The 27,796-nt window shown below is 41.7% G+C and overlaps 1 protein-coding gene across 6 annotated transcripts in view; it reads left to right on the plus strand.

Moving 5' to 3' along the window:
* Positions 1 to 27,796, plus strand: part of ELMO1 (engulfment and cell motility 1) — a 274,768-nt gene that overhangs the window by 903 nt on the left and 246,069 nt on the right. For 2 of the 6 annotated variants that reach the window (XM_032442431.1, XM_015854222.2), the window contains exon 2: positions 532 to 602. The gene's annotated coding sequence lies outside the window, so the exon portion shown is untranslated. Of the gene's footprint in view, positions 1 to 89; positions 185 to 226; positions 246 to 361; positions 450 to 531; positions 603 to 27,796 lie in introns of those variants that run through there. The other 4 variants (XM_015854221.2, XM_015854224.2, XM_015854223.2 and 1 more) reach the window with 4 other exon arrangements.

Below are 27,796 nucleotides of genomic sequence, written 5' to 3' on the forward strand. Positions count from 1 at the left end.
AGCCCGCCGGTGTCAGAGCGGCGCGGCCTCGGCCGGCAGCTGCGGGCGGGGGGCGGCCCGGCCCGCCCGAGGGCCCCGCCCGCCGCCTTGCCCTGCCCTGCCCTCACCGCCGCGGGCCGCCCCCGGCGTTCGGAGGCCGACAGCGCGGGGCGACCGGCGGGGGCCGCGCACCTCAGGGCGCGGGGTGAGTGGCGAGCGCGGGCGGCAGGGAACGGCCGGAGGCGGCCGGCGGAGCACGGCAGCAAGTGCGTGCAGCGGGCGGGGGGCTCGGGGCGGCACGCGGCGGGGCAGCCCCTCCTCTGCCGCCTCCTCCTCCGCCGCCGCTCGGCTCCGGGAGCGGTGGGGCCGCTGTTGCGAAGTTGCGGTCCCGGCGATAGCGGTGATGGATTCGGGGGTTTCGGGCTGTGCTGCGGGGAGAGGCGGTGGCTTTGTGCAGCCCGGTAGGGCGGGTGGGTGTCGAGTCCCGAAGGCTGTGAGTGTGCCTGGCAAAGAGCCTTCGCAAAGTTTATTTTGAATATCTTTTCCTTACAGAACTGAGACAACTGTCCGGCTCTCCCCTGAGAATGGCATAAAGTAAATATAGGAGTTCCTGACAAATAACAGTGAGTACATTTCGAATCAGTGCTGTTTTGTTGTTAACTTTATAGGAATAGCCCATAACCTGCTGGTACTCAGGGTGTGAGTGCCAACGATAATAAGAGTGCAGGAAACCCACCGCGTGTTAATTGCCTCGGTATAAACATGGTTGCCTGTAGGCTGCGTGTCGTGATACACCATTCACGGTGCAGTTTCACCAAGGGATGTTTTCAGATATGTTCGTAAGCAAGTAGGTTCTCTGTGACTGTGTCCTCAGCTGCCTGATCGCCCCATGTTAAAATATTTATCTTTGGTGAAGAGGGGAAATTGAGTAAGAACTGCACAGAGCCCAGTGCTGCTCTATGGGGACGTGGTTTCCTTCTCTTCCTCCGAGCTGCTCTCCTCCTTCCCCAAAGGCACAGACACGCGTGCCGTGCCGCCTCAGCTTCATTATGTAACTGTGTGGGCATTTATGGATCTGTCACCATTTGTGTCCCTTCCATCCTCTGTGCTGTTCCTGCCTGACTGAGGGAGTTTGTGGAATACTGCACAAGAAAGGAAAAAAAAAATGTTTTAATTTTCATGCAGTTCCTTCAGTTAGAGCGGCAGGTTTGCTTGCTTGCTTTGAAGGTCGTCTCTCCTTAATTACCCCTTCCCCCTCCTTTTCTGAAGCTGTGTAAGTAGGTGGTAGGCAGCTAATCTGATGGCCGGCACCCAGAGAAGGAGGAGGAAGAGCAGCGGTGGCTGCTGGCTGGCAAAAGTCCCTCTCGTGTGCTGTCAGGAAAATACCATAACACACATTTCACAGGGCTCTTAGAAGCAGTGCAGCAACTTTAATTCACCATTCAGAAAACAGATTCCTGTGGCTAAAGCATGGAGTATAACAGGTGTTAGAGATGCTGCTGTCAACGTGATCTGTGGGTCCCTGTGTGCGAATGGGACATTCGGAGATGTACCTGGTGGGCAGATGTTCCTGCTGGGAGGCTGCATGAAAGAAGTTGGTTTACTTTTGTCTCTTTTGTAATCCGTTTGATAGCGCTCCCTTCTTTAGCTCGCAGCTTAGGTATGTCATTGTCTGAGTGCTGTATAAAGAACAGGAGGAAAAAAATGAGGAAGTTTATATCCTTATTGTTCTGCTGTGTTGTTTTTTTTTTCCCCCTAATGTTCTTCACATACCAGGAAAAACTTTATAGGTATTCAGTTCAAACCAATTTTGAGTGGACAGGAAAAAATCTTCTTACCTACTTATTTTGTAACAGTCTTATGAAAGTATCTGCAGTCCAGTAGTTGTGATTATATAAAGAAGTACCCTGAAAAAACCTTATAATGCCACATAGCTTCTACATGAAGGTGTAACTGTTGCTGAACCGCTGCTGTGCGCAGGGCACTTCCTGACAGCAGAACCATGCTGCTGCAAATTGCAGATGGAGTAACGCCGTGCTCCACCCTTCCTTCCGCCCTTTGTTTTTTTCTACCTCATAGGAGCCTCTTTGATTTTGAGGTTTGGGCCCACAGGCTTTCTTTTGCACAGTGTCCAGCCTGCGAGGTAAAGTTGGACTGTGATCTGTTTTCCATCTTGATACAGAGGCAGTATAGTTCTCCCGTTCACAAGATGTGCGACTTTCTTCTTCTGGTGCCACAGATGGATGTGTTCAGTGGCAAATGGAGAGGTTTAATGTCTGTAGATGTGGCTGGAACAAGAAAAATGTTTTCACAGAGTTCTGCATGTACACCTGCGTGATGACATGTGGCACATCCCAGTCTAGCGTCAGGTTTCTTTGGAATAGTTAGCCAACCACAGCTTTTCTAATTGTCTGACTTTGAAACGAGGATTTGCGTAGGATTTTGATGAGGCCACTGATTTTCCTCTTTGTTTGTGACTTCACTATCACTTGGTTGTTGATCTTCTAGAAGTAAATCATCTTCTGTAAAGTTTGGTAGCTGTCAGGCTGCGGTGCAGATGTGCAGCATCTCATACTAAAAAATGTTTGTAGAAGATGCTGGGAATTTAAGTACCCTGGAGACTACAAAACATCATTTACCCATAGAGCTGGCAGAAGTAACACTGTCCCTAGTGGTTTATTCCATGCATAGCCATGCTGAGGTCCGGCAGGCTTTCTTCCCTACTGCATCCCTGCGCTGTTGTGGAGTTGTAGTGCTGAGGGGATGAGTCTTCCCTTCCAGTCCTGCTATTATCCTATATAAAAGGAGATTTTGCAAAGATGCTTTCTGATTATGAAGTCACTGTCGTTTGATCACTTGTGGCTTGAAAATAGAGCGTGACTTTGTAACAGCCATCAGACCACCACTCAGTATGTTCTGAATGAGATGTTCTGAAAAAGACCATTGCATTTGTGGCAGCAGGAATGTGCCAAGTACACGCTGTTAAACTTGTGTCAATTTAACAGCACAACTGTTTAAAAGCATTTCGGATTATTTTCCTTCTATTGGAGCCAGGCACTTCCCCCCCCCCCCTTTTTTTTTCCTTCTTTCCAAATATAATACTGGAAAAAGAGCGAGATGCTAAGATTGATGGGCAGAAGCCAGCAAGTTGGCAAGTACTTGATAGCAGGGATCATCAGAGGTGATAATGCATGTGATACTTTGTGCAAAACAGGCTGTATACTGCTGGTGTTAGAAATTTACATTTAAGAGAAGAATGGGAGAAGAATTGCAAAATCACTGAGCTGTCTTTCAGTCCACATTTTTCCATTGAGATATTTGCAAGGATTTGGTTTTGTGGTGTCACTTTTCATTATTGCAACCATTTCAAGAGACAGAGATAGGGTGTCACATAGCCTAAAGTCTTTCTGCTAGTTTCCTCCTTTTCCTGGTCACTTACATTTAAGAGGGAGTCAGTGAGAAGTATGTGCCCCAGGGGATGGTTAACAGGTTGCCTTTTATCTCCATTTACCCCTGATAGAGGGAAGCTCCGCTGGTAGCCTGATCTCAGCCTGGTGCCATGTAGGTAACACCCATCAGTAAATCACTTGTGTTTCCAGCTGCTGAGTAATTTGGATTGTAGAGGATGTGCTTGTGGTTATGAGCAAGGTGAGCACGTGGCACTTGTTTGCACACTGTTGGAAATGCATCAGTGTACTTCTCCTCATGTGGTTTTCCATTGTGAGACTTCGGGTTTGACCATGCTGAAGCCGTTTCCAAGGGCTGCTGGAAGGGGATGTTGGCTGTGGAGAGCATTAGGACTGGACAAGCTGTTCCTCTGTTCAGGAATAAACCACTTTGTGAAGTGGCTGAAGCCGTGACTGTTAGAGGTACCCCTAGAAAGGTGTTGTAGCTTGTGTGCAAGTGAGCTCCCTTTACTACGTTTCTAGTGAGCAGCCTTTGGAGTTCCTTAGTAAGCTGAGTATACTGCTTGAAGACCTAATGCAAACATGGCAAGTGACCCGCTCTTACTGCTTTGTAGGACGTAGGCCTGCTTTGCTTACTTCTGTTGCTGCTGTGCCCCATTTGCAGTGAAGATAGAGCTGCAAAGCTCCACAGGTGCCAGCACAAGGGAGGAGTGGGAACCAGCAGTGTGAGTGCTTAGGGGAGAGATTGCGCCTTTCAGGTTGAGCAAGGTTTATTTGAAGTGTTTGTGAAACGGCATCTTCAGTAAAGCGGCTTAGAGGGAGGGGAAAAAATGTTCCCAAACAGATCTGTTACAGCTGTGCCCTTATCGTACATGTTTTTTGGACTTTTGTTTCTGCTTTCCTTCTGGTTTTGTTTGATCTATTACTATTTCTCCCTATCACTTCTTATTGCAGATTTCCCATGCCTATTGTGATTCTTTATTCTAGCATCTTTGACATATTTATTTACATATTTATTTATTTATCTATCCCTGTTTGCTTGTTTCACTAATGCTGGTCTGTCCTTAAATTCTCTCCCAGACTTCCCTTATCTTTTTCCATCTAACTCAAGATTTGCAAGAAAACTGTGGACTGCAGTGTCTGTCACCTCCTATGTTCAGAGCTCAAAGTATTTATTGTGTAGTCCTAATTTATGGAGGCATAAGAAGTGTAAAGTTGTCTGAAATAAAGTGTTATCAGTAACTGAGTAATTTCTTAGTAGCAACATGATTACTAGTATGATGAAATCCAGCTTTTTTCTTTTCTTTGCTGTAGTTTCTCTAACTGAAAGGGAGAATGGGTCACTCTTCCAAGAGAACTTCAGATTCTAGAGATGCGATGATTTTAAACTTCCATTCTTTAACAGAGCAGGAAATGCTTGCTTGAAGCTACTCTAATCTCTGAGAGCTTTTTGCAAAACAGAGCCTCTGTGAGTATGAACAAAATGGTCCATATGGACCTTTTTTCCTTAATGTATGAAGCTGACAACTTGTAGATCAAGCACATTCAACATTTTGACATTAGACAAAAGGAGGGATACTCAGCATATGTCAGCAGGCACAAATAATGAATGCTGTCAGCTTTTCAGCCTTCCTTCTTCAGCTGACATTTTAGGTATGGTTCCTGGGTCTAGATGCTTCATGCTGTTAAAAGGTGTTTTTCTTACTGCTTGTTGTCAGCTTGATGGTAAAAAAGAGCCAGGGCTCCTAACTTATCCTATTAGAAACTTACCAAAAATTGAGTCCATTCTGTGAAGTTGAGCATGTAGCTTTTTTCTCCTGTGGCAGTACTCATGCTGTAAATAAAATGTATGTTTTGTGTACTTATTTGCTGAATGTATCAGTTTCTTCTGATGTTGATTCTACCTTCTGTGTATGCATAGGAACTGCTGAATCATGGTCTGAACCTCTGATTGACCACCTGAGGCAAGCAGTGAGTCAGCCATGGGAGCACAGGTGAAGGCAGTTCAGCTGTGTGACCAGGAGGGGTGGAGCCTGGCTGCACCTCTCCTAGACCCCATTTAAGGGGTAACAGAAGATGCCTAAATATTCTGAAAGTAGGAAAATGGCTGTGGGCTTTTGTTTGTTTTTTACATGATCTAGTTGAAAGAATTTTTGCTGTGTTTTGGAGTGACTGGAAAAAGAGCTTGCTTTTCAGTGAGCTACAAAATGTGGATGGTTTGGCATTCTCTTCCATGGGTATAGAACTATCTTAACTAACTGTATATTCTTAGTGCATGCATGAATTTTGGCACTTGAATTTGTGGTCAGTCAAAATAAGACTTACCTGTTGCCTTCCTCTTCAGCCAACATACAGACGTTGTGTTGAAGTGTCCAGAAGAGGTGTTAGAGCTGTGTGAGTCTTGGCTTAGATGCTTTTGTCTGGCTAGACTGGCAATCTGCTGGACAGGCTGTTGTCTCTCACTGGAGTGACAGTGGTGGGGGTGACTTTCAAATGCTGCTTCGTATTTTAACAAACAGAGTAATCTGTTGAGGTTGAGCCATGAGGAATTTATAAACATTCACATAATACCCTCTGGCCAGACAATACACTTGACTTGCACATTTCCTCCCTAATAATAAAGAGAGAAATATGCTTATGACACAGGTTGGTTATAATGCATTTTTTACCGTTGGTGCCAATGCATATATTTGTTGCATTCCAGTACAGTCTTTTTCATTTCTTTGCTTTCTGGAATACAATTGCACATTAGTTTTCATAGCAACAGTTGTGGCTTCAGCTGGAAATTGAAACCTGATAAATGCTGGCTCAGTGCATGGACTATTGGACAAACTCTTTCACTAATTCTGAGCCAAACCAACTTTAAAAAAAAAAAAAAAAGCCTTCCCCAAACATAAGTGCTGGTCTTTACATTCTGGAAAGGATGTTCCATTTGGTTGCTGGGGTTTTAAAATGCTGGAGTACTAGTTTTTTGGGGTGTTTTTTTCACCCTCCCTTCAAGTTTTTATGCTTCTTTTTCCCCCTTCCTTCAAGCACCAGGGCACTCAGCTGTTGAGGCCGTACCCCCTGTGGTTCAAGTGCGTTCCTGGTATCAAACCTTTTCACCCCACCTCCCTCTTTGCATATGCTCTGATGTCCCTTCTGATAACCAAACTCACTTAAGTTCAGTTTTAGTTGTGGTGTCTAAGTCTGATCTCTCTGTTATGTAGGTCCATAATCTCTTATCCTATAGGTTTGAAAGCAACTTTCTAGTTGCATTTAATCTTTTCCTGGTGGGGGAAAGAAGTGGAAAATTGGAACAAACGAGAGCTTTCATTGGTCAGTGTGAAACTGAGCATTTGGTGGTGGTTCTTAACTACTGAGGAGAGGTTTGTAAAAGGGGAAGAAAGATCCAACCAACCAAAAACCTTATAAAGCTGAAAGAAAATGTAAGCTCTTTCCCACTATGGACCACCTCATGCAATTTTAACCATATCTGTGGCAGGCAATTAATGATTTGACAGCTGATGCCAGGTCCAGAGATGGAGGAATGGTATAAGAAAAACAGCCTACATCTTGAAGAAAAAATACCATGGTGGTTTGTTTAAAATTGCAGCTTGTGTTAGAAGTAGGTCAGACCTTTTTGTGCGGTCTTTTTGAAAAGACTAATTTTCATATTTTGTAGTTCAAGTGAATTTTTTTTACAGAATTGCATTTGTGGAAAGCAGCATATAATATTTGGAAAGGGATAAATTATATCTTCTGCTCTGTGCTGGTCTGAGCACATCTGTCTGTTCTTCCTTTTTTGTTTGATGTAGTTGGACCTCACTTACTGAATCTTCTGCCTCCGCATAAAATACTGTGTGCAATATCGCTCTACACGTCTTGGTTTTCCTTTAGGAAGTAACACAAACATGACTATATAATGCATTTTTATTGTACACAGTGCCCTGGGCTTTTATTTCCTGGAAGTCAGCATTTTTTTCTTCAGCTACCATAGGAAGATAGCTTGTTGGAAGTGCATGTGTTTGTTTTTATGCTCTATGCAGTGTTGGGATGGTGTTCTTGAAGGCAGAGGTTCTGAAGACTCCATTCCCTGCAGCTGTGAATGAGTCAGAAAACATATTATGGTAAAGGGGATTTGTGTGGAGAAAGAAGAGAAAATAATCTGCATAATTTTAAATCCAAGTTGGAAGTTCAAGTTCTATTTTAAAACAAACACACGAATGAAATGGTCCAGGGCTGTTTGCATTGGAATAGTAAATTGGTTTCCTGGTCCATACGCCAGAGTGATCCCTGAGAAGCCTCCACAGTTCAGTGGTGGTAGTGCATGAATTCTAATTAAAATGATGTGTTTTAGGATATTTTTTTTCTGTTCCAAATGTAATGATTTTATAAACATCTCACTCTAGAAATAGTGTGGCTTTTTGACTATGAATTAATTTACTAATTTAATCTGTAATTAACAGCATTCAAAGGTTGAAAAAAGCCCTTGTGTTAGCCTATGGGCTGTTTTTCTGTAGTTGCACGTATGATAACAAAACAGAGAAGTTAAAGGGGAGGGCAACAGTCAAGCTTCCATCACCTTCATGGGTAAATAGAGAACACCAAACTAGACTAGAAAATCGGACCTAAATCAGCCTGCAGATCCTTTGTTTCCAACTAATTGTTCTGGCTGTGTTCACTGGTCCCCATAAGCTTGCCTAAGGGGATAAGCCTTGCTTTCCTGTCTTGAGGCTTTTCTTTCTTGATCTATTGAAATTCAGAGGAGGGCCCCCTTTAGAGAATGTCCTGTCTGTAACAAAGGGGCTCCAGCTGTGGCCCTGTGGATTGAAAAGGGAGGTAACCTCCCAGGCAAGTCATTTGGTGTAATTTAGGAAACAGGTTCAATCCTCTTTAGAAATGTGAAGACCAAATCAGAGCAGTTTTCAGACTGTTGATGTCCCTGGCCTGAATTCAGGTGGTGCTTGCAGCCTGGTCATGTCCAGTGCATTCTGATACAGGTTTAATATCCACAATACAGAATTATAATTAACTGCATTATTAGTATTAGCCAAAGGGAAAGGAAATTGTTCCAAGCACTCTCATCCATGCTTGTTGCTGTTTCATATGCATACTGAATGAGACAGAAGACATAACTTTGAAGATAATTCTTGGGAGAAAAGTGTTGTTTAAAAAATTTAATATGGATGTGTTGTTTTGACAAAAATATTACCATTGAAAAAGGATAAACAGTTGCAATTCTATTAGCTTATGAGAGCTGTGGCAAGATCTATAATCAATAATAGTCATTAAAGGCAACAGATACATCTAATGAGGTCAGCATGGCTTCTGAATCCTTGTCAATTTCATGGGGAAGTTAACTGGGAACAAGACATGGGCGTGTTCTCTGCTGATAGCCTGAATCAGTTAGGAAACTGCAGACTTTTTAACTAAGTTCAATTAAATATTCAAGGAGAGATAATAGGTAGAATCTAGACACTGGGGGATATATTTGCAAGCTCTTTACTGAATTAAAGAGGGTAATTTGCTTTTTCCAGGGAAACCATGGGTGGTGTGCACCTGCAGCAGGAATTCTTCTATTGCTTTCCAGACTGTGAAGTTAGTTCTGTAGCTGTGGTGCCTCAGTGAGCTGGTTTGGCCTAACTAAGCAGTTTGCTTCTACTTGTGTCTGAAAATAATAGGTTGAAGATCTTGTCTGCTCAGCCTGCTGAGAGAAATTAGAAGAGCCTGGTGGAAGGTATGGGCAGCTTATTTAGGTTAAAACATCCACAGTTTGTACTGATTAAATCTCTGTGTTAAGTATAAGTAAAAATTCTGAATCTCTTCTAGTGACTGAAGTTGGTTAAGGTGTTAATGAACCCCTGGTAGATCAGCCTCTTGAAGGAGCATACCAAGGGACCTTCTAGAACTGTTTGAACTTGCAAGGGGCAGGCACCATTGGCTTGGTCCTTACTGAGAAGGAGCTGTTCTTTCCTGCAACCCTGCGGGCAACTGCACTATTTCGTGGTCAGTGTTCTCTGTGTGTTACTAAAGGTTGTCTACAAGCAAAAATAACAAAATTGCAATGTGATTTAATTGAAAAAAATGTTCTTTCCGCTTTCCATAATTTTCTGGTTTGTTTTTGTAGTGATTTCATGTCTGGATATCTAAACTTTAAATAATTTGCAGAAGATCAACTTGCTGACTTTATAGAGAAAGCTGTTCAGGAGGTTGTGTTGGGCCTGTATGATGAAAGCCGGTAGTATTGGACCATAATTTTTCTAATAAAAATGCTAACTGGATAATCTTTAGTTGTTGGCATGACTCAGTTCCTTCTGAGGAAAAACCCATTCAGTCCAGTGGGTGATTTAAGCTTGGCCTTTAGAGGAGGAAGGAAGAATTATCTCAGATGCGCAGTGTAGTAAATGTTGGCTTTTCAGTTGTGAGTGGTGTATACCTCACTGTGCAGGAAATCAGGCTGTGCATTCACACTTCAGCACTGAAGTGTTAAATGAATATACGAGTTCAGGGGAGGGAGGATGCCTTCCTTGACTCTTATGAGAAGTTGATGCAGGCCATTAAAATATCCAAATATGCTTTTTCCTTTACGTGGCCTGTCCTTCAGCCAAATCTAATCTCATGGAGGAATTAAAGAAATCAGTAACAATTGAGGGGGATAGGTACAATTAGTACTAAGTCGTGTTATTAGCAGAATGGTGTGGATACGGACGCGTGGGTCAGATTAGCTGAGTGGAAAGTACCCATCTATGCAGTTATGCTTCTGACAATAGCTATTTTCTAAACAACTTGGGAAGTTTTGCTATAAAGATTGTTACTATGCAAGGGACAGAGAGGATAATTTACATTCAAGATGCATTCTTTAAAACTAAACATTTGGCTTTTATATCCATGGACACATGTGCATTGTGCAAGCAGAGTATGATAGCAGAGTAGGGCAACAGAATCTTTTAATGGTTATAATGTTTAAAAATTAGCTATTAAAACTGTAGGTGGAAGGTTGAATTCCTGCAAATGTAATAGGAATTGTGGTTGGAGCCTCGGAAGTCTGTTGTATTGATGGTTTTCATCTCATGTTACTGACCTTCGGCCCTGAGCATTTTGTATAGCTATTACATTATCCCTCCAGTTGATTATTTGCTATCATTTCAGAAATTCACTATGCTACAGAAACCACAATGCCTGTCTGATGATAAAGTGGAACATTGTGCAGCCAGGCTGCTCCTGGGTCCCTAGCTTGAGGTTCTTGGAGCTTGGTAGGATGGGTCTTGTACCTCTCAGAAAGTGTTGGCTGCTGGGTTTTGTTTCTGAAGCATCTGTTGGAGGATCTACTTTTAAGGGCTGAATATCTCTTGTATTTGAGGGGCTCATAGTGTACTTTCTTGAAAGATGAAAATGAATGAATTTCAACAGGTATGTATATGGAGAGAAGAATTTTAAGTTCTTTATCTTTTGATTCTTGCTTTAGAAAAGGGTGATAATATCGGGGTGGTCTGAGTTGTGTGAGCCCTATGGAAATGAGTGGGTCTCCAGAGTGTTAGAAGGGAATTCATTTTTATTGTTCTTCATAAAGCTACTGGTGGAACACAGAAGTTGCACTAAAGAAAGATGTAGTTTAAAATTTAAACCAACCTGCCTGTAGTGATCTGTGTAAGTAAGATCAGCGTAATTATAATATAGACATCTTTTTTTTTTTTCTTTTTTTTTTTTTTTTATGTCTGGAGGAGGAGCAGTGAGTTACTGTTATAGCAGAGAATTGAGCTGATTTTTAGATGAACCTGGGTTCTTTGCTTGTTCCTGAAGAGGGGCCACACTGATATAATGGCGTGCTTCATGCTTATGAGTTTCACCCTGAAAGCAAGCTAAATGTGGAGAAAGAGCAATAAATGTTTGCTTGTATGACTTGTTATCTAAGGAGGAGTGGTGTGTGTGTTGGGGTGGGGGGGTTAGAATCAGAATCCCTAGGGTTGGAAGGGATCTTTAAAGATCATTTAGTTCAGCTCTTCTGCCGTGAACAGGGATGTGCATAGCACTGTCAGGTTGCTCAGAGCCTGGTCCAGCCTGGCCTTAAATGTCTTCAGGGATGACGTTTCCATGCCATCTCTGGGCAACCTGTTCCAGTGCCTCAGCACCCTCATTATAAAAGACCTTTTCCTTATCAAATATAAATTTTCCCTCTTCTAGTTTAAGCCCATTTCCCCTTGTCCTATCACCACAGATCCTGCAGAAGGATCTGTGCCACCCTTTAAATACTGAAAGAGTTACTGGCACGGCCCTTCAACCATGTGCAGGTTTCTCAGCTCACGGCCACCAGTGAGGCAGGAACTCCCCAGTGACTAACCAGTGGGCACCGACACAGCAGCACAAACCTTCTTGTCTCTCTGATGTGCATTAGCACTCACTGGGTGTTACTAAGCCACGATGAACAACAAGTATCTTAAGTAACCCTTCTGTTGTTCCTCTTAGGCTGATTACTCCTTTCCCAAACAATACCTTGTTGTTGTTTTGTTTTGTTTTGTTTTTTATCTAGTCAAGCCTTTTATTTTTTAAGGCATGAAACTGATAACCAGAGAAATGAAACCTTGTCTGAGTTCAGGCTTACCTTAGTAGGGGCTCTGTACCCCTACTTCTCATTTTTACCCCCCGTGCTTGGTGCTGGCCCTTATTAATGTCAACAGCTGGTTTCCATTGAGGACAGCACCCATCCCAGTATGGCTAGTTGAGTCATATAGTGGCAACTTGAGAACTCTGTAGTTCCTTCACAGGAGTGGGCCCAAGCTGCTCCAGAGTACACTGTCACCCCACCATGAGCCTTTCAAACCCCTCCTTTGATTTCCAGGCCTCAGTCTGTATGTGGATTTATGCAGTTGAGAAAGTGAGGTCACAGTGAGAGCAGCTATGCAAATAGTTGAAAGGAATGTAACAACAGCAACAGCCACAGAATTGCTTAACTTTGGGTATTCGCAGCATAGCCAGGCAGTTGAAAGAGGTGATTTTCCTGCTGTATTTAGCCTTGGTGTGGCCTCAACTTAAGTGTTGTGTACATTTCTGTTCAGTGGTCAGACACTGGGATGTGTTTCCTGATGGGTTGTTAGATGCCTCGTGCCTATCTGTGCTCAAGACACACTTGTACAATCCTCTTGTAAGTGTGTTTTAGCCCCTGATGTGGCCAGGCAGTTGGACTTGGTGATCTTTGTAGATCACTTCCGACTGAACTGTTCTATTTACTTAAAAAGTTCAGAAATGCTGAGTATGATAATAAATGCTGCATTTCTCTGAGACTAGAAGGTGATCTTTTGAAACAAAATGGAAGTGTTACCTGAAATCACATATGAATGCCTCAGATATAGCTGTCTGTTACTTGATGCTTCCAGCATCCATCAGCCAAATCTTTATATGCTGCTTCTGGTGCAGTGTGCTGTGTGGAGAGCAAGAAGTGCTTCCATTTCAGAAGCTGGGTCATCCCCCTACCCTCTCATTTTTAATTTGATCTGTTTAGAAACAGCTACAGTGTGTGTTGCCTCTGTGTGTGGGATTTGTCTCTATTTTCTCCTTTCCCTCTCTAGTAACTTTTGAACTGTTGGTTGATTCAATAGCAGAGCAATAAACTTCCCAAAGATACAAAGTTCAGACATGTTTCAGGAAAGTAGGAAACAGGAAGGAGCAGAAGCTGCAAAGGGGAAAAACTCCACTTGCAAGCCTTGTTAAACAGCTGAAAATGTACAGCAGGGATTTGGGCCAGTTTGTCTTAGCCCTGCTTCTTGCACTGAAGGTGTTTGCTGTACTTGGTTAGATGGGCATATGAGAAAGGGAATCTCTCACTTCTCTAAGGAAAATGAAATGCAATGCTTGAAAGACAAAACTCATGCTAAAAACAGATTGCCATCTCATAGCTTACCTGGCTTGTACTCTGAAATGTGTGGGATGTGATAGATACATATATATTTTTCCTGTTTGCCAAGTCTTGATGTCAGAGGGGGGGCTTCAAGTTAAGGAAGATTTCAGGCTTCTCTACAATTTTAATCACTTTTTACATAAAACTATTTGGGAGCACTTACTTTATACATAAGTTTCAACGCTTTCATTAATGCTCTTTTCACTTTCAGGCAGTTCTGTGCTGGTCATACAGTGAAAGAGTAGAACTGGAAGTGATAATGCTAACGAAGAAGAATTAGCAGAAACATGAACAAACCTTACTGCGTATCCATATGGGATAGTGCTGTCCAGATGGTAGACAAATACAAATGAAGAGTTATAAAAACTTGCTTTGTTTGGGGAGCTCAACTAAAAAGTAACATTTTATTGTCTGGTAAAGATGAATTACAAGTTATTTTTATGGGCTTGATAAAGTCTCTGTTGGAACTTAGGAACTTAATTACCTTATGACATGAACACCTTGCTGTTTAGTTTTTCCTTAGCTGTGATAACTTTTTTTGTTTCCTACAGGGATGTGAAAAGGAAATAAATGCATCCCTGCCTGAACATGATGGTTAAGGAAAATGGGATGTTAATTGTTATCAAATGCTGATTTGTTCATAGCGTAGAATTTATTGCACATCTCCAACTGGAGTAGCCATGTGATTTGGATGGCAAGCAGTTAGCCAGGCATTGGTTCTGGTGCACCTTTTCCAGATGTGACTGGATGGTAATTTCTGTCCTGGCTTTCCTCGGGCCTCATTCTGTGCCTCAGTTTTTCCTTTTGCCCAGCATTTAGCCAGACCTGATTGTCTTTTCTAGCTGGTACTGGGAGAAAGAACTTGAGAGCTGTGTTGTTCCTTTCTTCCAGTAATACCATTGCTTAATTCTGGTACCTGTTCCTAGGTGAAATGAATGGAGCTGGAATGTAATATCTTATTTATTGTTAACAATTACATCTCCTCCCTAAGGTTAGCATAAATACCATCTTCCAGTGAGGGAAGTACAATTCCTTGATATTTCACGTGTCTCTTTATTCTATGAAGTTTGGTTTTAGGTTATACTTTTCTAAGCCCCTATGGCATAAAGACTCAGGGAAGGTTGTAAAGTACATCCACAGATTGAATTGCAGTTGTCATTACTGGCTGTGTTTCAGTCTGTTCCAGTTTTTACTCTAGTCTCTGAGGTCTTGGTCTATCCTGCCCTAAGTGTTTAAATTCTCACGTGTCTGTTTCATTTGCAGTTCTTAAAATCAGTTTTATTTTCAAAGTCCTTTTTGAGAAGGGAATGTGTGTATAAACCATAAAAATGTTGGTCTTCTGGGAACCACATTGTTTTACAGTCTGTGTTCCTACCTACTGATATCTTTAACTAGGCCATGCTTTCCTTTCCTGCTTTATCTTCCTCTCTTGGGGAATGCTGTTTGAGGTGAACTTTGTTCCTTTGGGATTCAGAATCCCAGTCAATAGTTCCAAGAGTGGGATTATTCATCTTTTACATATATTAATTGCCTTTCTGCTTCTGCAGCCGTACTGTATATTATATGCCTCTTCTGGGTTTGTGGGTTAATGTTAATTTAATGCAATTATTTTCAGCTGCTGTCTTTTCTCTTTAAATTCTATGCTGTGCTATTATGGTGTATGCTGCTGCCTCTCTTGCTCAAGGTACTCATAATGCAGAATGCACTAACAAAGATTTTCCTGTCGGCAGTACATGACAGTTCATAACGGCCTGCAAGATTTTTGTTCTGAACACTTCTTTTTCCCCTGTTTTCTTGGCTAAGTGCTCTTTTTTGCTGCTTCTTTCCTTCCATTTGGAATTCTCTTCTTTTGTACATTGTGGGTTTTTAAAACCAGAAAACAGATCTTAAATATAATCTAGTGAATTGCTGATGGTATAGTAAGAAGGAGGGTAAAACTCTGGTCTGCTGCTTCACCTTTCCCATTAGTGCAGATGTGCACTGTCTTTTATGCTTTAAAGATGCATGGTATGGTAGAAGTCGTGTCAGTGCTTTACTGTATGACACCTGAATAATACCTGTGATGGGAGAACTCCTGGTGCCATATTGCAACAACAAGAATTGCTGCACTCTCAGGGCTGGGCTTTGCAGATGAACTAAAAATGCCCACCTGTGTGAGAGGGTGCAGGATTCGGCTTGAAGTCAGCGAGATGACTTCACTGCTTTATCATGTAGGAGGAGAGGATTCACTGCAAGGGAGGCAACATATGTTTAAACTTAAATATCGTATAATTAGCCAAACTGGCAAAGGAAACTGTGAAAAACATAAGGAATATGTATTAAGTCCATTTTATGATGTTTGAAGAGCTTCCCACTGCAAGAACCCCTACTCTAATATTAATATTAAAAAAAACCCAACACATTCCTTCTTGCTAATGGGTGCATTCATTTGTTTTAGGAATAGTCACAGCCTCATTTGCTCCTCTTCTTCCTCAGGTGTGTACATACACCTGTTTGGCTGGGAATAAGCTCAGCTAGGGAAGGGATCCAGGTTAAAAATAAGTTGTTTTTCTTTAGCTGATTTTTCTGCTCACTTGAGGTTTGGACCAGCTCCTTGTGTCGCACTGCAAGTAGTTTGCCTCATGTGACTGAGGGGCTCCATTGGAGGAGGGAATGAAGTGGGAGAGGAGTGAAAGAGGAGAACAGTAACTGAAAACCCTGGGAGCACTGTGTCCCTAAATAGACCCTGAGGGGAGATTGTGGGTATAAATAAGGATACAGCAAGCTTGTGAATGAGAGCATCATGCCGCTCTTCCAGCTGTATGTGTATATATAAGAATATGAACAGTTTAACTATGTAGGTATTCATTACTGATTTGAAAAGATGGATTTATTCTTGGCATGGCAGATCCTAGTAAAATCAGCCCCTTGTTTCTTTTGCTAAGGTATGATTGAAGCCTATAGGCTGTTGCTTCCCAAACATAATGAAAGGTACTCACTGCCTAGAAGATGTGCAGAGATGGAGAAGAATGATGGCACCAAGAAGGAAAGCAGCATGGCCACACTGATAATGGAATCACAAAGTCACAGAATATCCTGAGCTGGAAGGGAGCCACAAGGATTACTAAATCCAGCTCCTGGCTCCACACAGGACCACCCAAAATTCAAAGCCTGTGTCTGAGTGTGTTGTCCAAACGCTTCTTAAACTATGGCAGCTTGGGGCTATGACCCCTGCCCTGAGGAGCCTATCCCACACCTCTGGTGAAGAACCTTTTCCTAATCCTCAACCTGAAAAAGTGACTCAGCAGCTGAGTCAGACCAGGGCTCCTGCAATTGTCTGGCTTCCTGTTCCCATCTGCATTCTGCTGCCAAGCTTTCCAGCTTTCTGCAGTAATCTATTCTATAAAGCTGGGCCTCTAACTGCTGACACGCTGGGGAAAAGAGGGAAGAAGTGAGGGTTGTTACTAATAAACTTCTCTCTGAGCAGCGTATTATGTCTTGAAGTTCACTCATACTGGATGTGACATCAATTTGTGTAAAATCAGAGGCACATGTATGTTTGGCTTATGATACCAGCAACAGCTACTTGCTTGGAGCACATGTGTGAGGTCTCGGGATGAAAACGCTTCATCAGAGTGATCCTTTACGTACCTGGACTGAGGGCACTTGAAAGCATGGGTGTTGAGTCAGGCAATGCCACTGCTTGAATGAGGATGGCTAGCAAATCCTCATCCTTAGTGTGATCTATGTCATGTGAGCACGTGTGATGGACTTCTGGTACTGCAGCCAGACTTGCAATGGAACAGTTGTTAATTGGTCTTGTGGTGAAAGTGTTGCTTCCATATGAGGTCTTTATGCTTGTTTGTATCTTGTTGTGTTTGTTTTCATAAATAAGCCAATCTGGAACTTCTCAAACTCATTCTGCTTGTGTAACAGTGCGGTGGAACCAGTGTGTCTGTTCTGATAGGTCAGCCTCATGCTGGACCTTCACACTTCCTTACTAGACTAGAGGGGTTATTCTGTTGCTTTTAAAGTTGTTGCACAGTTACTGTTAAGTGAAGAAGAGCTGCAAAAAGAGCTGGGGACAGCATTTTCATTTGAAGGCTGGTGTGTAGGATGGCCTTTGATAGCCATGTGCCACCTTATTTTTTGGAATCCTGAGACTACATATGAATCACATTTTCATATGGGTCTAATTTATTCAGTAACTACACTCTGCTGTCATGTGTCAGAAAAAGTATATAGTTTCTGAGGTTACTCACAGAATGCTGGCACACTGCAGTGTTTTATTGGGGGGAAAAAAATACAACACCCTGTACAGTTGCCAGAAGTGTATCTGCTGTCCTTTTCACTTGGAGTACCACCAATTGGAGGAAAACTAGTCTCCTATCAAGCAAAGAAAACAAACAAACAATGTCCTATTTAGTTTCACATTTGTAAGTGAGGAGAAGAGTGTGTGTGTGGGGGGGGGGGGGGGGGGAGAGGGAGGGGAACAAATTTGAGGGCTTGTATGGGTTCAGAATTTAGGAGAAAAGGACACTAATTAAGGAAACAAAAACTCATTTGTGTGAAGCCCATCTGTGACAGCAGTGCTTTTACGTTGCCAAAGTAACTCTTGGCTAGCACACTCACAAACTTTTATGAAAAGATATGACACATTTGACCTCTAGTAATGAACATGCTCCAAAGGCTTGAGAAGTAAATGCCTTTAAAGAAATAATTACTCATACCTTTTTTTCCCCCTGTTTGCTCTAAACAGCTAGGTACTAAATTCCTTCATCACTTGTCTTCTTCAGGTGCGTCTCCAGCTCTTTCCAGACTACTTAATTAATCCTCATGCTGCCTTTGGCTTTCTCTACACTACTGCTGTGTCTGAGATGCCTTGCCAATAGTCTGCTCTGAAACACTTGCCCACGTGGCAGCAAACTTGCGGCTGGAACTCCAGCTCAGAGGTGCTAGCGGGAAGCAGTTGAATGCAAAACCAAGTATTCATCCTTCCTCAGGGGTCTCTCACTGCACCTTGCCTCTGCCCGTTTGTCAGTTAATCTGTTTCTTAAAGAAAACAGAATTTTTTACTTAAAAAGAAATAGCAAATATAAAGTAATAATAACTTCTATGTAAGGATCAGTTTTTACACAAATCACATACTTGTCTTTTATGTTATCTATCCTAATATTTCTTCTCGCTTTGCAAAGCGGAGTTTACACAATGAAATCTGGCATGTGAAAACTGTATTTTGAATCAGACACATACACGGATTTTATTATGGCTCCATTGTTTTGTTATTTTTGTTGTTGTAGGTTTTTTTTCCCTTCTCCATGCATGCTTTTCTAGACTGGTTATTCCACTGAGGTTAAAGATAGACCGATGCTGCTCGGATGGTGCTGCACCTTACGTTTGGTAGCTCATTAAAACTGTGAAGCCATCTGTTCATTGTGGATAAACTCGGTCCCTTCAGGATAGCTGCTGTTGGGGAGCTGCCTGATATCCCTGCCCTTATCTCCCACGCAGTGTTATGGCATTTCTGCTGCTCTCTAATCGATTTGCTGTTGCTGTCTGCTCTCTTATTCTGTGGCAGACTGGGTCAGCTCTTGCTGTGAAAAGCCTATGGGAAGGAAGGTCAGCCTATGCTGAATGGGTGGCTCAGGATGCTACAGCCACATCCAAGCGGCTGCATGGCCAGTGTCTGTGCTCCAAGTTTAATCTCAAAGCTCTGCATCGGGAAAGTGGGGCAGTTTCTTGTTGCGGGCGGGACAATAGTTCATGGGGGTTCAAAAGTGCTCTTGATGTGACAGAAGTACTCACAAATACTTCGTTCTCTGCAGCAAACAGCTATGGCAGCATCTGGTGTAGGTTTTTCTGCATACATCCCATAAGCTGTATGAGAATCTTATCTCTGTTTCACCAAAGTTTATGCAGTTATTCCAGATTTATAATTGAAAAAATAAATTCCATTTCTCTAGGTTATTGCCTTGCATATGCTCAGTTAAATTGCATATTTCTATCCCCATTTCACCTCAGAGTTAGTTCCTGGTTATATTTAATAGGCATGGAGTGAATGCACTTCCCATTATGTTTGCATCATGTTTTGTGGGGAGTTGTGTCTTTCTGACCTTTCCAACTCAAAGTTATTCCCATGAGGGCAACAAGATTCAGCCTTGTGTGTCACAGGAGAGCATGAGTTTTCTTGCTTTCTCTTTGAGTAAACTTGTAACTCAGTTCCTTTCAAATGCTGATCTTATTCCTGTATTTTATGCTTTTTGTATGCTTCTAGTGTATGTGATTAGCTACTAGCTTTTTGCTGATGTGGTAGTTAATTCTGTCTGGTATTTCTATCTAAGGGAAATATTGTGAGAATAAATATGTTGTAAATATGATGGATGCCCCATCCCTGGAGGCATTCAAGGCCAGGCTGGTTGTTGCTCTGGGCAGCCTGGTCTAGTGATTGGTAACCCTGTCCACAGCAGGAGGGTTAAACTAGGTGATCTTTGAGGTCGTTTTCAACCCTGACCGTTCTATTATTCTATGATATGTTGAGTTATGAGACATTTAATTCTATAGTAACATAAGAATTTAGTGGGAAAGCAGATTATTTGTATGTGTTAAAATACTCAGGAATTCTGGGACTTGTAAACAGAAGAAAATATTTAGATAATGAAACTAGCAAGAAGTCAGCTACATTGCTACAAATGATTTTGTTGATATTTAAAGTAGATCTGTAACTTCAAATAAGTGACTGAATACATCTATGATAGCAGATGCTGACCATAAAGGATATATCCTAATGTTTGGGACACCTAGTGTGACATATCAAGTAAACAGCAAAGCAATGATGAGGCAAGAGAGATTTACTGGAGATGTTGCTTAATAGAATATTGAGTTCTGTTCTAGATTGCAGATCTCTGCTATATAAAAATTTTCTGTGGAGGTGGCTGATAGGAGTGGGATGAGATGCATTTCTGGTTTCATCTGTAGTCTTGAATTAACTATGATAAAGGGTGGGTTCTTAATTTAACTAACTTAAAATAAAGTCTCAGTGAAATCACTGTTCATAGTCTTCTGCACAAGCTAGCAGAGTAAGCTTCAGGCTGTAGAAGAATCTCATTTACTTTTGCATGCTGACTTGTATGAATTATGCAGCTTGTTTTAATTTTGTATGCGTTTTACTTAAATTAGTTGAAAATATTAGGAATGTGTTTTTTATTTCATGATGATACCAAGCTGTCATTCATGAGTTCCTACCACTTTCATAGCTGGGTCTGCTTACCTTCCCATTCAACTTTGGCTGCTGACCCATTTCCCATTGGATGTGCAGGGGTGGTCTGCCATGTCAATGAAGCCTGGTAGAACTTCTTTGCTTAGTTTCAGGTCTCCTTTCTCCTGTGGGTGATGCTGTCTCACTGTAAGTCAATTTATAGGCTTGTAGTGGTTAGTTGCTGGTGGAGTGCATGCAAGACCTGACCTACAAAGCTATTTCTGTGTCTTTTCTGCTCCAGGGTAGAAAGGTAACGTTGGAAGAAATACATTTACAGCTGTGGTTGTATACTACCAGATATTTGGGGCTACAGGCCAGAGTTTTTCAGTGTTTTACAAAGGAGTTTATAGACTGGTGGCTGGCTCTTCTACAGGCAGGCCATCTTGGTGGTCATCTCATACAGCTGACTCATCTTGGTGAAGTGCTTCACACACAGTTTTATGCATGTGAGGAAGCTTTGCACACAGAAGAACCAGCCTTCTTTAAATGCCCTCCAAGAACCTCCTGCTAGACATTGTCTAGGCACAAGGAAGTCTGGAATACTGTTTCTGTAGGAGGAGCATTTCGATCACCTGAAGTGAGCACATCTCCCTGAAATTAAATGAAGTTAGCTAAAGTCGAACCCTTGATATCTTGACAATAGTAGATGAAAGATTAAATGTATGTGAAATCTTCCCTTTGGGTTTGAGGGACAGTAAGACTGAAAGGTCTGGTTAAGACTGAATTTTAAACTTCTCTTTTCCTACAAGCAAATGATCAGTGATCTCCAACTGTGATGTTCCATATAAGATAGTTCATCTCTGAAAAAGTGACCCTTAGTGCATGCAGAGGCCTTGTCACAAGACAGAGTAATGTTTCCACGTGTTTGTATGAAGGCGTTCTTTGGAAGTGGGATAATTAAAATTACACTGTGCTTCTATACAAGAGCAGAAATTAAGTGGTTTTGTTTTATTTACTTCCTCGTCGAAGTACATTAAATTAAATTAAAAGCACTTAAATTTTACGTGAATTACTATAAAAATTTAAAAGCAGATTATTAAAACTACATTAGTAACATTTATCTGACTTCACTTCCATTATTTTCTTGTAGGCAAATAGAGGCATGCTCAAATGAGCAGAAAGTATTAGCTAGTTCAGTGTAAATTTGTAGCTCTTTTCTTGTGCACTCCCTTGGTCAGGTTGACCAGTTCTCTGTACTTTCTTGTATTATCCAATTCAGTCTTCTCTTGTTTTCAGATTCCTTGTTTGTAAACTAAGAGTCCTCCATGTGAGAAATTCTAAGTAGCAACTTTGTAATGGTATTTGATTAGCATCTGAATGGGAATGTAAAATTTGGTTTGGGTTTTGTTAGGGTAAAGATGATGATGGAACTGGGGAAACCCAATGATTTATACATCCCTTGCTGATGAACATAGCTATTTTTCTGTAAAGTTATGGCAGATGTGAGCAAACTGTAGGTTTAAAGTATGAGGAGTCAACACATCTACTTTTGCTGGATCTGGCTTACTTTATTTAATCATAAATTATGCTCATTTTCTATCTATATATTTTTAATATAGATTTTTACATGAGGGAAGTATACTAGCATTACTATACAGCCGGTTAATACAGGCTTTTTTTTGGCCATAGAGAATTGGAGAAAGTGAGAGAAACCTTGCCTTGGCTGACCAGAGGCTAATACTCTAGAAGCTTGTTTGCAAAATGGCAGCAGTGATTTCAGAGTACACTGCCTTTGCTTCATTGTTCAGGGCTTGATGTAAAGCCAGTGACATTGGCTACTTGAGAATAGTAAATGTTATGCACAGAGGAGAATGAATGGCTTGAAAGTTTCATCAGCAATTACTCATGTTGGCATTGCAGCATGAGGGCTGTATGATGCTGCTGTATGAGCAGACAGACAGTGATTGTAAGCTCCTTCTGAATATGCAGTATGGTGATTTCTGGCGTGTATTTTTCCTGTCCGTGACAACATCTAGCAGTGGGCAGTTGTGACATCTGATGATCTGAATTGCCAAACGATGCTTTTACACTCAAATCTGTAATAAACCAACCTTTTCCTCTCCCACCCACAGCCCCATTGAGTATGAAATATACTAAGTTGCAAGAAGTATGCCAAATATGCATTTAAATGACTTGCTTCTCTGACGTATCCTTTGATATGTGACTTTGAATCATAATAGCACATTGTCTAACTCCATCAGTTTAGGACAGTGTCTGATCTTAGCTGAACAAATGTATTGTTTTACTGCTAAGCAGAAGACGTTTGGAATAGGAGAATTTTTTTTTTACACATTTACAAATGAAACCAGGATATAGCTTTAATTTCCTTTTTCCTGTTGGATTTACAGCCATATGACAACAAATAAGTAATATTCCCTCAACCTCAGGCTGAATTCATAAATTCTGTGGTAGTGCTGAGCCCCTTCAAACACAGTTATTTTAACTACACAGTGTATATAATAATTTTTATGGTTTCTTTTAACTTTTTCTTTATTTCTAGGTTATCAATAGTTTTGAAAACTGAGATCCTTAAAAATTTGACATATTTTAATGACAGTATTGGAAGCGTAACTGTTGATAGGGAGGTGTTATGGAACACCTAGACTGTACGCTTGAAAGGAAGGGGCTCGTGGCTTTGCTTACTGAGATGCTTCTGTGAATATAGCAAAGGTGAGAACAAGAGGATTCTTAACTTGTAATATACTTGTACATTGAACTGTACAAGTACTGTTCAGTGCCAGTAGCCTTACTTGCCATCTTCTGGTAAGACTTTTGAGGTACTTGGCTTTAAATCACAAGGCATCAGGTGTGGGTACAGGTGAGTCGGTGATACATACAAGCAGATCTGAAATGCTCTGTACATAGCAATAAATCTGAAAATGCTGGCTGAAAGTGGCCCTCTGCAAATCTGCAGCTGATCTCATCTAGAAGTGAGATCTGTTGGGAAGCTCTGAAATGAGAATTTTGCCCTAAGGATTATCTTTTAAATTAACCTTCCTTTTGCTTCCTACTCTTCTGTTCCCCACCCTTCCTTTTTTTTTTTTTCTTTTTTTTTAATTATTACTGTTTTTTTTTTCTTAAATAATTCTACATTTCAAGATAACAGATTGGCTGGTATCCCTTGTGGATGGTTCCTGGCTGTACACTGTTAGGTAAGAGCATGAGCAAAATGTAAATGCTGTGATAGCTCGACTCAAGATACTACTTCATCACAACTGCTATTTAATTTTTGCAAAAGAACCTCCCACGCAGAATGTTCTTTGAGTTATTTGGGGTAGATTTTTCATGAATAAAATTCTTAGTCATCTTCAGAATCTATGGAATATCTTAAAGAAATAAAGACTCTGCACATTTTAGTAGTTAACTGGTCTCCTCTCTGTCTCCTTCTCCCTGCACTGCTTGCTGTGAGAAGCTGCCCTTGCAGCTGCAGAGAAGCCTTGAATTAAGAAGCTGAGTGCTGAAATCCTTCCTACCTGGAAACCAGTGGCAATATAAGTCTTATTCCAATGTACTAACTCTGCCAGTAACTTTCTGCATGACCTTGGTGAGAGTCTTCCCAGCAGAGTTTATGCAGATAATCTTCATCCAGGTCTGCCAGAGCAGGAATGTACTGTGAGCTGCCACATTGTGAAGTTGCCTGCAAGTAGGTGATGCATCGGCAGCTGCTGAGTTTCTTCTCCTATGTGGTAAGATTCCTCAGGATGCCCAAAGCTCTTCATGTTTCATTAAAGCCTAGGTAGGCTGCGTGGCAAAGAGACATCTTCACCTCAGCCATAACATTGTAACCTCAGCTGCAGGTCTGTGCCTTGAACCTCTGTTCCCCAGCTGTTCAGTGAACACCAGTGGATGTCAAGGAGGGGGTTAGGTCAGTGGTTTTGTGGATGGGAGCACTAGAAAGTTGAGCAAGTCAGCACTTCAGTTGCTGCGATGAGCACGAGCCCATGCACAGGTCACATAACCTGTTTGTACCTAGGCAGTAGTTTGTATTTTCATGCCTAATAATACACGCCAATAATGTGTGAGCTGGGAAATTCCAAAATGTGGCTCTGGAGGGCTCTGAGGTCTCAGGGAGTTAGCAGTCATAGCAGCTCCTGGGGTTTCACTGCAAATATCAACTTGTGATGCTGTTCTAAAAGCCTGAGCTCCTGAAGCTAAATGACTGCATTAAAAAAACATTTGTTCATGGAGGTAATAACTCTCGTTAGTCTAATTGGTGTAGCTGGAGATGGTAAACAATTTTAGTTGCAAAAAATAGTTTATGGTCATGAAGTGCAAGCAGCAGACTTCAAAGCTAAATCTAGTTAGAGAAATGTATCTTTGAACCTGCGTAGGTATGTGTCATTGTCTGACAGGAAAGGGTAACTGCTGCCTGCAGAGTAATGGGCCATGATGATAAAGCAAAAGAGGAAAGGAGGCTGTCAGCTATGGGATGGCATGAGTCAACGAGAGGTCTGTAAAACACAGAGACATACCTTATGGTGTGCAGTAAAACCAGTACCTCTGGATTTTGAATTTTTGTTACCTTACATAATGTTGCATTAGAAAAGGGCTTATTTCTGGAGCTTTGGGTTTGTTTTAATCCCCACAGATAAATGGTTTCTACTGGGTCTTGTTTTCACCTGTTACCTATGTGAGTTTCGTCTGGCACATAGCAGTATCCATTTAACTCCTTCTCATATTGCCATATAAAGCTATTTAATGAAACTGTGTGTGAGTATATATGTGAGTGTGCATGTGTATATATATCTAGTGGAAGTGCTAAGTCAGGGCTTGAAAGAGTGGGTTTGGTTCTAGTTTAGGTACTGAGGGCAGCAAGCTCTGATTAGGTTCTTTATAATGCAGCTATCCCACCAGAGTGGAAAGGAATCTGGAAAGCTTTCTCTGTCTTGCACAAATAGCATGCAAGAACCACTCTGAACACTGCTGCAAGGTCTGAAAAGCCTGCTCTTTCAGATTGCTGATGATGTTTACTTCTTGGTTAAGCCTCAGGGCAATATATAGTGACCTGGTGAATTTTGAGACTTCATGCTTTGTAAAGCTCTGTGCCTGTTATGTACAGAGCGTATGAATGTTGCTGTCTTCTATTGTGTGTGCATGTTATTCTGTGTGGTGGAGAGGTACAGAGAACTAGAGCACTCTGATAGGGCCCTAGGGCTGCCTGTATTTGAGGGGTGTTTTCTTTTGTTGTTTGGTGGGTTTTATTTGGTGGTCCAGATTGAAATAAATAGGAAATGAATAAAATAGTTGAAATTAGCAGGACTCCCAAATCTTTTTGCTTCTTCTCTCCATTGAAAAGATTTGGGAGTACACAGGAGTAGCACGGCCTTTAGATTGGTGTCTTCTAGGTTTCTGCATCATTGCAGTTGTGGCTTACGTTCTCTTTTTCCCCCTCCCTATGCTGTCTTTTACACACAGGGACACATGTTTAGTTAGGCTCTTTCCTTTGCAGGGTTGGTGTTCTGAGGTTGCTCTTTAATCACTGAGCTTCTGGAGTGGTGTGGCTGTGACACGTGCACAGGGTATTTAATTGCTTTCTGAATTGCAGTTTTGTTTTGGAAGTGGTGTGTGTTCCTTCTTAGCCACCTCCCTAGTGGCTTAGTGTTTTGCTGCAGGGAATATCAAAGTGATTCTGTACAATACTCCATATGGAATAATATAATCTGTACTTGCTTCCAAGAGGTGAGAATGGAACTGAGGAAAGCTTAGGGAATAAAAGTTCAGATATAGCTGCAGTTACTTGAATATGAATTTTCTTTTTTATTAAAAGCTTGGTCACTTAAAATCTGAAACTATCTTTGCTTTGAAGTGAGGGTTTTGCTTGTGATGTAACTAGGAAGTGTTATTCCAGCAGATGAATGTTGTTTTAATTTTGGGTGGAGTTGCAACAGACGTTGTATATTTTTACTTTTTGTACATGAAAACTAGAAAACCTTTTATTCTTACTGTGAAAAGCCAATTACTGTGTTATCAGTAAAAGCTTTAACTAAAAGCATTGAAGGCCCCTGCTCGCTTAGTGAGAGCAGTATCAAATGAATTCCCTATGCACAGATTTATAGGGTGCTGTATCTTAGATGGAGTTATCTTTAAAACTTTGATTAATCTTGTGTTCTTTATGGTGGGTTATAATTCTGACACTTTCCACATCAGGAGAAATACAGAATATTCAGTAAGTTCTTTCATTTGGTGAAAAAATTTTGCCAGTTCTCTGTAAAAAGTTATGTCCTTTAGAAGTAAGCATATGAATAAAAATAATTAATGAGAAATGCCTTAAATCTTAAATTCTGAAGTTGGCAGGGCTTCTCTTCACATTAAGAAGAGGTTGGGTAGGCTGCTGGGACCGAGCTTGTTTTATTTTCACGTTGTGGTATGTTACAGTTTTAGTTTAGTGTTATAGGATGCCAGAGGCAAATTAATTGCTGTTGTGGTGCAGAGGCATGTAGGAGTTTGAAGAATTACGGAGTTTATGTTGTGCTGAACTGGAGTGATGAAGTACAGATAACAGGCCACAGCTGTGGCCACAAATTAGGCCTCTCCAATGTGATGCTGAAAGTATTGCCTTATAATTGCTCCTCTAGGATCGCTGTGTGGAAAGTCTGATGAATAAAAAAGCAGGTTCAAAATAGGGAAACTAGGAGTGTGTGCTGTGGCATATGTTTGCTGGGGCTTTGCTGCCAAAGTAAGGTGGCTGCTTTCCTAGCTGGGCCTTGTGCTGAGGAGCTGGCTGCTTTCTTGTGCTTACACTGATTTCTACGTGTCAGTGTTTCCTTAGAGCTCTCAAAGGTTCCCTCCTCATCTGGCCAGTGAAGATCATGGGAATTGAGGGCTGTGGTCCCTACCACTGCTCCCACACCACCCATGGGTGTGTTAGCCATGTTCCTGATGTGGGATAGGTCAGGAGTCAGGAGTGTGTGGGGTTTACTTGGGAAGTGCCTGCCTGTCCTCCAGACATGCACAGCTGTAACTGCCACTGATGGGAGCTGCTTCAGCTTGTGATGAGTGGTTTCCAAGATACAACCTGGCAAAAAGAAAGTCTTTCACTCCTTTCTGCTCCTTATTTTTATGACAGTTGGCTTGCCTGAACTGGCTGACAGGGAGTCAAGGGGGCAAAGTGATACAGACTGCTGCAGCACAGCTCTGCAGTCTCATGCATTGTGGAAACTCGCTGTGAATCTGCCTTATGTGAGTGATGGGCAAGAGCAGTGAGCATGAGGCAGAGCTGGGTCTTGAGGTGACTACTTTATTTTACAAGAACGCTTGCAAACATTTTTACAGTCAGTGTTCAGAAAAAAGAGTGGTGTTCTC

This window comes from Coturnix japonica, chromosome 2 (genome assembly GCF_001577835.2).
Source record: "Coturnix japonica isolate 7356 chromosome 2, Coturnix japonica 2.1, whole genome shotgun sequence".
NCBI lineage: Eukaryota > Metazoa > Chordata > Aves > Galliformes > Phasianidae > Coturnix > Coturnix japonica.